Source organism: Dama dama, chromosome 14, assembly GCF_033118175.1.
Source record: "Dama dama isolate Ldn47 chromosome 14, ASM3311817v1, whole genome shotgun sequence".
NCBI lineage: Eukaryota > Metazoa > Chordata > Mammalia > Artiodactyla > Cervidae > Dama > Dama dama.
The window spans coordinates 18384889-18397521 of NC_083694.1; the positions used below are offsets into that span (position 1 = coordinate 18384889).

General features: G+C 37.5%; 1 protein-coding gene across 1 annotated transcript in view; it reads right to left on the reverse strand.

Moving 5' to 3' along the window:
- ESRRG (estrogen related receptor gamma) overlaps positions 1-12633 on the reverse strand; it is a 672170-nt gene that overhangs the window by 402562 nt on the left and 256975 nt on the right. The gene's annotated exons all lie outside the window — the stretch shown is intronic.

The window sequence follows — 12633 nt, forward strand, 5'->3', positions numbered from 1 at the left end:
GGAGTGTGCCTATTCCATTTCATCTGGAACCAAAATGCTGCTAAATTTTCTTTTTTAATTGTGAAATGACTGCATCAAACACACTGAAAAATACAGAAAATATATGTAAAGTTTAAAGAATAATATAATAAATACCAGTGTACCCTCACCTATGAGAAAAACTTGAGGATACTAACTAGTCCCTGAGAATCTCACTGTGCATCTGTCCTATATTTCTCTTTCATAGAGGTAACCAGTACCTCGACCTTAGAGGAATCATTCTTTTACATCCTTTCATGATTTTGTCACTTAAATATATAACCCTGAACAATATACTATTTAACTTTTTTATATCTTAATAAAACTTTTAACGTATATACAAAAGTATGCACAGAAAAGTATATAAAGTATATACAGAAAATTACACAGATCATGTGCAACTTAATTATGCCTCCAGCTCGTTGTCACCACCACCAACATTCATACTGTAATAAACATTCTTGCACACATGTCATTACAGACGATGTGGGAAGTCATCAAGGAGCAGACCAGGAACAAATGTGCTACACAGTGTAGGGTGCCTGCATAGGCTACACCAGCCTATAGTTCCACCAACCATATGTGAGGAGTCTCAAATCTCAGTTTTTGCCAATACCTGGCATTATATAATTCCAATTTCTAGTTTCTACCTAATTCATGCTGTTAGAATCTGCATTTCTATTATTGTTAATGAGCTTGAACACTTCTAACTATGCTTGCTAACTCTTTGGGTATCCTCCTCTATAAATTGCCTGATCATAACCACCTGTCTTTACAATTGGGATTGCTGTCTTTTTCTTTGCAACTCTCATGAGTTATTTCTATAGTCTAGATACTAATCTCTCATCTTATTAGACACCATTGATTGTTTTATTGTATTAATTAAGCATTAATTTTATTTATTTATTTTTGTTGCTGAGCATAGATGTTTGACTGTTTAATGTCACATGCACGGATGCCCAGTTGTGTCTGACTCTTTGTGACCCTGTGGACTGTAGCCCACCAGGTTCTTCTGTCCATGGTATTCTCCAGGCAAGAATATTGGAGCAGGATGCCATTTCCTATTCCAGGGGATCTTCTCCACCTAGAGATCAAACTCACATCTCTTGCATGAATTTTTAATACGTAAATTAATCAATTTTGTCTTAAATTATCCTTTTGAGGTTTGAATAAATATTTTCTATCTCTAGGTCACAAAGATATTCTCCTGTGTTTTCTTCTACTATTTTTATAGTTTTATCTTCCGCATTTATCTCTGTAATATACCTTGAGATTATCTATGTAAAAGGTTTAGGAAGGGATCCAGTTTTATATTCTTCCATGTAGTAAGCATTTTCTGAAAGTCACATAAATTGCAATCTGTCCTTTCTCCATTAATTTTTTGAGGCTGCTTTAATAAGTATTAAGTTTTTATAATTTAAGTTCTCTATTCTGTACTATTAGTCTCTCATCTGTTTGAAATACTCAAAATAAGTTGTTGAATAAATATTTTTATTTCACAAAATTATGAATAATTTTATGGAAGTATGGACTTTATAAAAGTATGAATTATAATTTTACCAAAGTATGGGTATTTTAATGGTAATTTTATAAAGGTATAAAAAGTTCTAGGAGATCCTTAGTCCTGCATATACGTTTTAGATTTGCTTATCTTATTTATCCTTGTATTTCCTATTATGGAACATCATATCTGGGACAAAATTGGTCAAAAGATACATTTTAATACAAAGCTATTATGAAATTACAACTATCAGTTCAGTTCAGTTCAGTTCAGTCGCTCAGTCGTGTCTGACTCTTAGCTTTATATAGGCATATAAAAATGTGCTAAGTGAGCACAGAAGAGAAAGACCAAATGGGAGATGAAACTGGATTTGAACCAATTCTGGCTTAAGCACAAAGAATTCAGTTCTAAAGGCAAATAGGTGAATATATAGCCACTGGAATATAGTCCACTTATATAATTCTCTAGCAAATCTGCTTTGCCATCTGTCTTAGTCTCTAAATAACTTAAGAGTTCAAGAGTTTACAGGGGGTTGCACTCAAGCTCAACTTTTTGGTAAATGGTTACGGGGCACTGAACCCACACTCCAAAAGAACTAGCAAACGAAACAGTGTTGATTTCCTGTCCACTGCAATTCATCTCTCTCTACAATTGCCATGACAGTCTCTGATTACTGATATTATTATCCCCAGAAGATGGTTCATGGAAATTCTCATCCCCTGCTAGGCTGTCCCAGTTTTATAAAGTGAAAATATGGTCAGCTTACTCTACAGGGGGAAAAAAGGCCACCAGGAAAAAAAAAAGGCTGTTTAAAAAAGATAGCAGCTGCTACGATGCGGCATTAATGCAGACAAAGCAGAGTGAAGGCAGGATGTCTGTTTTGCTGTTTTGCTTCTCTTTTTTTTCTCCTTACTCCTTTAGTGACAATATCACTAGAGATTTATTGGAAGCACTGTCATGGAATTTTCTGAACAACAAAATGGTTACTCTCCCTAATTATTTCAAACTCAATGCATTCTCCTTCCAAAGAAGGAGAATTTTGCAGCATTCTTTCTGCCCCTAAATTCATCTCCATCTCCCTGTACCCTTTCCAAATAAGGTACATTTATATCATGTTTCAACAAGCAAAATGAAATCAAGTAACCCAATCTTAATTAGGATTTTATGAATTCTGAATTTGTGACCAATATAGTTATTTATCTGAAATTAATCTGTACCAATAGTGTGTGTGTTTGCTTATACATTATTGTAAATAATATTAAACTACTATCAAAAAACTTTTTTCATGCACCTTAATTACTTTGGGTGCACCCATTAATATTTGGAAGGCTGATACATTAGAGCCAGAAGAAACCATTTTATCTATTATTTATCTTTCAGAGAAGGAACCTAAAACTCAGAAAAAGGGGGAGAGACTTCCTGTAATCATTTAAAAAGCCACCTAAAGATTTTTACTAAGCAAGTTTCCATTAGCTTCATCCAAATATACTTCCAAATGTGAAACGCATTCACATTTTTCTAACATATTTATTAATGTTTTACTTGACTTTAATCAGACAAATCCTTCTAATTTCAGCATTCCATTTGTAATACCAATATCATTTACTCTCTACTTTTTATTTAGTTGAGGAAATATTTAATATACTAATTTATAATTATGTGACAGTAAAAAACTAAAGTGGGAAAGTAGGTTATTAAGGAGCATGAGACATGAATTCATCATTAAGAGAAAATTAGAATTATCAAATATATTCTCATTTATATTAAATGTATTCAATGGAAGGACTATTTTGCAAAGATAAAAAGCATTGCTGATCCATTATTACTGAACATACACTAGGATAATTATTGCCTTTTAATATACTCTCTTTCTACCTTAAAGCAACTGAACCTACAGATAAAAAATAAATATTAATTGAAGCTGAGGTCGTTCTGTATTGAGCCACAGGGAAATTCCCTAAAACACAACATAAAAGAAAAAACAAGCATAAATTAAACTGGCAAAGTTCAAATGCTTCTACCTTTATGTCTATTAAATGCTTCTTAAGATGAGCATGAGAAAAGTTACTAAAGAAAATCTTAGCAAAAATTATCTGGAGTGAACCAGTTCCTAAATAAACTCATTTTTTCAAATATATATATTATTTTTTTTATTAAAGAATGATATTCTCCAGATATATGAAGACTATAAAACGCAGATGCAGGTCATTCTCAAAACAATTTCAAAGCTTGGTAGCTTATCAAATATGGAATTCTCCTCTGAAAAAATTAATTGTAATTAATGAGTATCATTAGCACTGGAAAGTCATTTTTCAAAGATAGTAATAGATGTAAATCACATTTCTTCTGTCCATGAATTGCCACAAAACTTCTCTGGGTCCTCTTCCAATACTGTATGGAAGTGACGGGGGCAATGGAAGTGGAACTAGGGGTTTGAGGGGAGAGAGGGGAGTTATAACCACATCAAAAGAGGTGTTAAAAAATCAAGACCAAAAAAAATCTCCCTATTTATCTAGGTTTCCCATTATTATGGCAAAAGCTGCCACCATCTTCCCCTCTACAAAAAAAAAAAAAAAAGTCAGGGATTAAATCTGCCACATAGGTTTAAGCAAGAGAATACCTGACCCTAATTATAATCTAATGTTAAGGAAGCCAGATGTGCACTACACAAACATATGAAAGGAGAATAAAAAGTTACGGACACGTTCAAGCAAACGTTTCAAGGGGAATGAAGATTTACTGCATAAATCTAATAGGAAAGATGTTTGTGAACCATCTGGTAACTGACTTATATAGCCCCATACATTAGCAACTGTTGTCATGTTTTCAAAGTACAGAATTTCAAAACTGTGCTGAAGCCTTTTGAATGCAGTGAGCTTGCAGGAAGGGATTTAAAAAAAAAAAAAAAAAAAGAAGTCCTAAAGAAAAAGCTTGCACTTGACTTTTAATGAAATTCTGAATGATGTTTTCGAGGTTAATATAAGCACTGTCTCTGTCATACCCTGATTCAGCCCTTACATCCACCTAATGGGAGAGCAGGGGGGCATTATGATGATAACAGCCATTTTACAGATGATATAACTGAGATTCAGAGAGTTTCAGTGACTTTCATAATATTACCTGGGTGATGGGTGCAGAGTCTGGATTGCAAATTCCTAGAACTCTTTACTTCCTTTGATTATTTTTAGGCTTTGAATCAGAATATGAGGCTTATTGGCTGTGAGAGGTGTCCACTTTCTTTTTGTTTACCAGACTGCTCGTAAACTAGAGTCGGCTCATTGAACAGAAGGGCTGAGGAATCCCAGGGCCCGGCACATACTGTACCTCTCCTGGGAGGAGAACAGGGAATGCCTGTTGAATGCATAAATTAAGAAAGAATAAAGCAGATGTGGTATAGATGTACAGAATGGAACACTACTCAGTCATGAGAAAAGCATGAAATAATGCCATTTGCAGCAAGATGGATGAACCCAGAGATTATCATACTAAGTGAAGTAAGTCAGAAAGAGAAAAACAAATCTCTTAAAGTATTACTTACATATGGAATCTAAAAAAATGATACAAATGAACTTATTTGCAAAAAGAGATAAGACTCACAGTTGTAGAGAAGAAACTTATGGTTACCAAAGAGGATGGGGGGCGGGGATAAATTAGGAGTTTGGGATTAACATACACATACTATTATATATAAAATACGTAAACAACAAGGACCTACTGTATAGCACAGTGAACTACAGTCAATATCTTGTGTGTGTGTGTAATATATGCATACACAACTGACTCACCTTCTGTACACTTGAGACTAACACAACATTGTAAATTAGCTATAATTCAGAAAAAAAGAGAGAAAGGTATGTCAAGCAATTCCTAATATCTAGAAAATACTCAGTAACATGATAGATGCTGGAATAAGGAAATATAGATTTTTGTCTCAATAAGACAAACAAAATGGAAAGCATAAGGTTCAAGTTATTAGAACTAAACTGTTCCACGCCAAGCATAAGTACTAGGGCTCTGAAAAAGTAAGGGGTTCCGTTTACTTGGAAATAATTAAGTTATTAATGGTAGAGAAAATAGGAAGGGGAACAAAAATGGCCTTTGTATAGACAAAAATATTAATAAAGCCAAAGCAAAATAAGAGAGCTTTAACAAGTAGCATTAAAAATGACATGACATTGGTTAAACTGAGATTGTGTGTGTTGTGCTAAGTCGCTTCAGTCATGTCCAACTCTTTGCAACCCTGTGGACTGCAGCCCGCCAGGCTCCTCTGTCCATGGGTTCTCCAGGCAAGAATACTGGAGTAGTTAGCCATGCCCTCCTCCAGGGGATCTTCCCAACCCAGGGATCAAACCTTTGTCTCTTATGTATCCTGCATTGACAGGTGGGTTCTTAACCACCTTTAGCACCACCTGGGAAACCCAAAATTGAGAATATATTTCCTTTAACTGTAATTTCTAAGATGGCATAATAAGAAATTTAATAACTTTCATACTCTGTCAGATGCCGAAGAGTCCCAGAGGGAAAATATGTATTACTTTCTACTAATTTTTTTAGAGAGTCACAATTTTGAAACCATTGTCTAGGTAAAACTAATGATATTTGAATGCGGATGTCTATATTGACTAAGATCTACCTCTTCCCTAAATTAAACTCTACACAGATGACTGTCAATATGCTAAGACCATGGCATGCCCAATTTCCTTAAGCTCAATTTGTTCTAAGATGCACTGTTCGATGTGATTTTCATGGCACCCTTATTTCTAACAAAAAGTTCAAAAAGGCAGGTTACAGAAAGGTGTTAGCAGTGACTAGACACAGAGATTCCATTGCTTCCAAATGTTCACGAAGCTTAGACTTAATCCAGCCAAGTGGATGGAAAGTTGAAGCTTGACGGCTCACCCATGTGGATTCTTCGGGCTTTGTCATGGCTTCCGGCTCCAGCCTGGATCCCTACAGTATGAGGCTTCATCAAAAGCAGGTAGAACAATGAGCTGCTTCTCTGCCACAAATATATGCCCCCCTCCCCGCCCAATGGTAGCACCATGAGGATTCTGGGGTTGGCCTGTCAGAGCACTCCACTGCAGACAGTTACCATGAAGAATATCACTGCAAATGAGAATAGATGTCCCACACCTCTCTGGAATAGTAATTTCTTAATTCTCATTCAAATCCAGCAGGCAGGACAATATAACTCGATCTCAATTGGCCATGTGGTCCTGACGGCGTCCTGCTAATGGGCTGTTCACTTAATTTATGTAATTTTAAAAAATTAAATAGTCCTATTTTAAATCCCCACTGCAGTCCTTCAGCTCGAAAGCACACATTTTAAAAGTTACAGTGTCTTTCTAAATCAGCATTACCAAACTTCTTACCTTGTTGACTATGCTCTCCTAAAGTTTTACCTTTTCTTGGCTCCCCTTCTGGTTGGTAAGAAATAATTCTGAATCCCATTCACAAGTCACTTAATGCTCTGCTTCAGGAAACTAGGTTTGCCAATTTGGTTTTAGACTGAAACCTACATCTGTTGCTTTATGAATATAGAGTAAGTATCCAGCTTGCTGAGTTATGATATATTTGCAAAGAGGACTACCTTAGTAGGGCAAATGCAGTGTTCAAAAGTGAACAAAATAAAATTCACTCTTTGATATACACACAATTCCAGAAAACAATTCACAAAACGTATCATTGACAGCCTACTATGTCCAATGTATTGCCCCCACTAGTGGTAACTTTATCTTTGTTTTAAAATCAACTTTCTTTTTTGTTTTACATTTTTGAAGGTTTTTCTTTTATTCATTGATTCTTTAATGAAGTATAGTTGCTTTACAATGCTGTGTTAGCATCTTCCGTATAGCAAAATGAGTCGGCTACACATACATCCCCTCCCTTTTGGACTTCCCTCCCGTTTAGGACACCTTAGTGCATTAAGCAGAGTTCCCTGTACTGTACAGTATGTCCCCATCAGTTGTCTATTTTATACATAGTATCTGTGCTGTGTATTTGTCAATCCCAATCTCCTAACTCTCCCCACTCCCTTTTCCCCCTTGGGGTCCATACATCTGTTCTCTACATTTGTGTCTCTGTATCTGCTTTGCAGATAAGGTCATCTATACCACTTTTCTAGATTCCACATATATGTATTAATACATAATATTTGTTTTTCTTTCTGACTTACTTCACTCTGCATGACATTCTCCAGGTCCAAAAAAAAAAAAAAAAAAAAGAAATTAACATAAAATCAATTTCTTTGTCCTAGTCTGTGTATACAGAGGCTGCCTGAACCTTCCTGAGGCTTCCCTTGGATTCAAGGCCTAGAGCAACCACACAGACACTAAGATAGCTTCTTAGAGGCAGGTAAAACCTCTCACTGGCTGTCAAAATCCTTGCTCTGAGGGCCCAGCAACATCTGGAGCTCCTCTCGGTTTTCTCCAGTCTAGAACAGCACGTCTCTCTCTGGAATCTTCCATCAAGGATTTGGAGAGAAATGGACATTACATCTCAGAACGCATCTGAAGGCACACTCACTGCTTTCTTAGAGACTGATCTCATTGTAGTGAGGTTCACAGTTACTTTATTTCGGCTTATAAAGTATTTTCTAATAAATCAGCTACACTTTGGGTGACAATCTGCAGTACAGCAGTTCACAAACAGGCTAGCTAATAATTTCAGTTATTTTTTGCTTTGTTTTTTTTTGTTTGTCTTTTTACTTTGGAGGTGTGGGGCATATAGAATGACATTAAATGATGCTGGATTCACTGAATCCCCTCCCCTCAGTTCTTAATGAGTCCCTGGAACAAAGGGAAAATCAACCACTACATTCTAAAGTCCGAGGAGTCCAAACGGAAGGAGAAAAGTGGCTAGAGGACTTGTGTTCAGAGCAGATGTCCAGAAGGCAGCAGGAGACATGATAGAAAGAGAGAGTCTGACCCATTTAAATACAAAAGTGAATATATAATGTGTGTGTGTTCATTTAACATGTGTTCATCTAATCGTGTAAAGAAAATACATAATGTACATACTGTTAGTAGCTATATACAAGACTATCTGAATATATATAATACATACACAGGATACATGAAGCATTAGGTCTATAAAGATGCATGTGCAGAGGATTCTGAGTCAGAGCTGTTCAGACTGCTTCTGAGGCTGTCCAGGGCGAGGGCCACGGCGGGGGATGCTGAAGGGAAGTGAGAGCCCAAGAAACCGCTGACCCGAGGGGCTATGCTCTATCTATCCTGTAAATTGAGGTCCCAAGTTTCCAAGTTAGATTGTGTCGGGGAGGGGTCTGCTACCTCCTCAGTGCCTTTCCCGTCTGATCTGTCATTGCTCCCCACAGCTACATGCTACCTTTGCTTCATACCTTGATCTTCACCTGGCCCTCCTCCCTCCTCTGATAAAACAAACTATGTTTATTCCCAATTCTATTGCTTTCCGCCCATCCAGCGACTACTCACTCTTTAAAGTCAAAGTCAGGCCCCACCTCCCGTGTCAACCTCTTCCTAGAAACTCCAGTTTGTAACTACCTTCCTCCCTTTCGTTAATTCCTTTTCCTCTATTCAACCTTTGAACTAACACTATCTATCAGTATGTTCCATTTCTTCTAACTCATTTTCAGTTTTGAATTGACGGACTAAAGCCAGTAATGATGGTCTCCAAATATGACTGTCCCTTAGGTATGGACAACGGGGCAGAATGCACATCGAATCCATTTTCCTCTCCCCATTTCAGTTAACCTGCGCCTGACCCTTGACCCACTCCATTTTACATCTCACTCAAGGCAGGGCGCTGTCCCCTGCCCACACGGTCTCCTGCAGCCTCAACAAGGAACTGTCCCTCTTTATACCTCACGGGTCAGGGCTAAGACAGTCTCAGGTCTCCCAATCCTCTCGGCTGGCTAACGTAAGAATACTTTAGTCGTCAAAGTTGGAAGACATTCACATAAACTGATGGTTACAATCTCATATTTTAAATCAGTGTAAAACATAGTCATACAGGAAGACCACTGAATGGCAAAAGATGTAAAAAATAAAAGTTAGGCCATATTTGGATACAAAAAAATGTCATCAAGAATTGGCAACACCTACATCATCCATGAATAAGTGATGTGAATAAGTCATTAAAAGCCTCTTCACTACCACCTCCTCAATAAATCTGTATTATCAGAAGAATCCATTTAACAGCTAAAAACTATTATTCAATTTAAAAACCGTGTTTTGTTTTTCTACTTAATTACTAGATCACCAGGATCTATGGGTGTAAAAACCAGGGGTTCTTTTTGTTACTATCTACCCACAACCCTTTGAGAAGGTACCGTTTTCTCCATTTTTCAGATTAGAAAACTGAGGGTCCAGATTAGAAAACTGAGGGTCCACGCCTGTAGTCACTGAGTGGTCAGAAAGACTTGAACTTGGTTTTGGCTCACTTCAAAGCCCAGTATTCCCACAGGGCCGCTCTGACCAACTCAATACAATGTTTCATATATACAGTATTTCAGCTACCTTTCAGTTAAGTAAGCTTTCCTGAAATAGTCCAATTGCTACATAGTACATTCTTACTATGGAAAAAAGTATCTTCTAAGTTTCAAGGAGCTGAGTTCAATTTTTAAATTTGAACTATCATAAGGGAATCACACTTAACTATGAGATTTGCTACCCTAATTCAGGTCTAACTTAGGTCAGAAAAAAAGGGGAAGACTTATTCTTCTTTCTCAAATAAGCTGTTGCTTTTATTAAAAGATACTGTATGATTTAATACCTCCTAGCATGTACTTAAAATTGTTTTACAAAAAAGAAAATGTTTTTTTAAATAAGATACACACACACACACACACAATACTATGGTTCTGCTTATGGAACCCTGTATTTTTCTATCTGCTAACATAACTGACGTGTTTATAAGTGTCTTTCAATTTTCTGTTATATACAGAAACGCCCACCCCCTTCCTTTGAATGGCTGATTTTTCCTCTCTGAATATATAATAATATATTTATCCTCTTTGAATTGTATTAAAAGGATATACCTAACCACATTCCTATCACGCCATAGAACTTTTACATGAAAAGCATAGGAAACACCCTTTCAATACCACAAGAAGGAATATTTTCCCCATTTAGAAATGTTAGTTTTCCGTCTCCTGCTGAAAAATGGAGTTAAATCTTGGATGTGGTGAAGTTCTATTCACGTTGAGTAGTCATTATTATGGTGGCTTCTCTGCCTGATTGGTTAAAGAAGACAACACAATTTGTAATTGATTCTTCTTACCACTGAACAACTAATTTTGTCTTCCAAAAAAAGCTCTAGGGTTTATTAACTGTGCAATCACAATTTACTGAGGTCCTTTCATCAAATTAGCCCTGCAACAATGCAATTTTTCCCTTATTTTGCTTCTATTTCAAGAAGGGCTTTCCACTATGGCTCTTATTAAGACAGACAGTCACTCTCTTCTAATTTAGGTGTTTTTCTCATGGCAACAATTCATTATTACAGATGAAGGATTTTTTTTTGTAACCCAATTCTGGGCTTCCTTTTTCTCATTTCCTATTTCCTACAATGTCATAAAATGAGTTATCTCCAAATTGGAGCAACCAGTCCCTCTCCCAAGGAATATGCTCTCTTGTTCTTTAGAAACAGGAATTTCAATTTAGGAATAATCCACTCAATTTCCTTGGCTAGCCCTTCTTTTCTTTGTTTTGCTTATTCACTTATTTCACACTTAGCTCTTCAAGAGAATCAAACTTCAATAAAACGACTAGATCATTAAAATTTTAAGGGTTCATTTCCTATAGCATCCCCAAGCAGGATGAATTTACTACATTTTACCTTTCTCTGATTTACTTACAGGAGTATGGGATTCATATGGACCGACGTTGATAGCTATATAGAAACCTGCTTCTACATCAGCAAAGAAATATTCTTGATCTAGTTCCTAGCACCCAACTTTAACACTGGCCCCTCAAAAGCACAGCCGGTATCTCAAATGCCACACGCGCGGGTGAATGGGAATCCAGAAATAGAGCCCTGGAGATCAATAGATGTGGCTGAGAAAGCGTTTGCATTCTCAGGGGTAGAGCTCACTGTGTTTCTAAGTGGATCAGAGATATGATCCCCAGCCACCGTGAATGGAACGGAAACTAGATGCCATCAGAGGGAGATGCGGGTCCTAATGAGGTGAGGTAATGCAGCAAGAATAGAGTCAGGGAAGGAAGTGCGGCCCCGAGGAATCGCAAAATTAGCTCATACTTGCATCCCGACCCTCAGAAGAGCGAGAAAAGCCACAAGGCAGAATTGCAGAGTTGCAAACCTTCGGACAAGAGAGGAGTCAACTTTTACTTCCTCTGCTCGTCCATGGAAGTCACACACTGTATTCTGAGAGGCAGCACAGCATGCTTTCCTAGGAAGACAGTGAGGGAAAGACTGCTGACCTCTTTCTGTTGTGGAAGGTGGGAGGAGGGGGGCAAAGTGCTGACTCTCCACACAGAGAGGTATCCACTGGAGGTGGCCCTGACACATGCTCTAACTGGACACCTCCGAGAAGATTGCTGAAGCACAGATTTCAAGCCCAAATGCCTGGGAAACAGTCAACACAGAGGGATTTCGCACATGCGAGGCACACTCTAGCAGCCTTTTCATGTAGACAGCAATTCAGCAAGTCTGTCAATCAAAGGTCCAGAGGCGGACAGACCACAGGCACCCACTCCTGACCTTGCTGGGCCACCTAAGGGGGAAAGAAACTGGCTGGCAGCAGAAAGTTTTCTCCATGAAGTAGAATGACATCAAATGATCATTAAAAGGAACTCCCCTCCTCTGGCCTCCTCTGCAAATCCACGGTAACACCTTCCCACGCATTTACCTCAATCTCCGGACGGCCAATGAGATGCTGTCACAAAGAAAAAGACAACTCTTGGGCCACTCCTTTTAGAAGCAGGCATTCATAGTTTTGTTTATAGTTTTATGTTTGTTTCCCAACAGTATTTCTCATTGGGTAGGGCATCTCACATATCCATTGACTTTGCTTTCTTGGTAAACCAATTCTCAATACATTAAGAGTTAATTCTAGGTGACTTTATGTGAGGCTATTTAAGTCTAATAATTATTTTATTGTGCTTAGAAAGTGG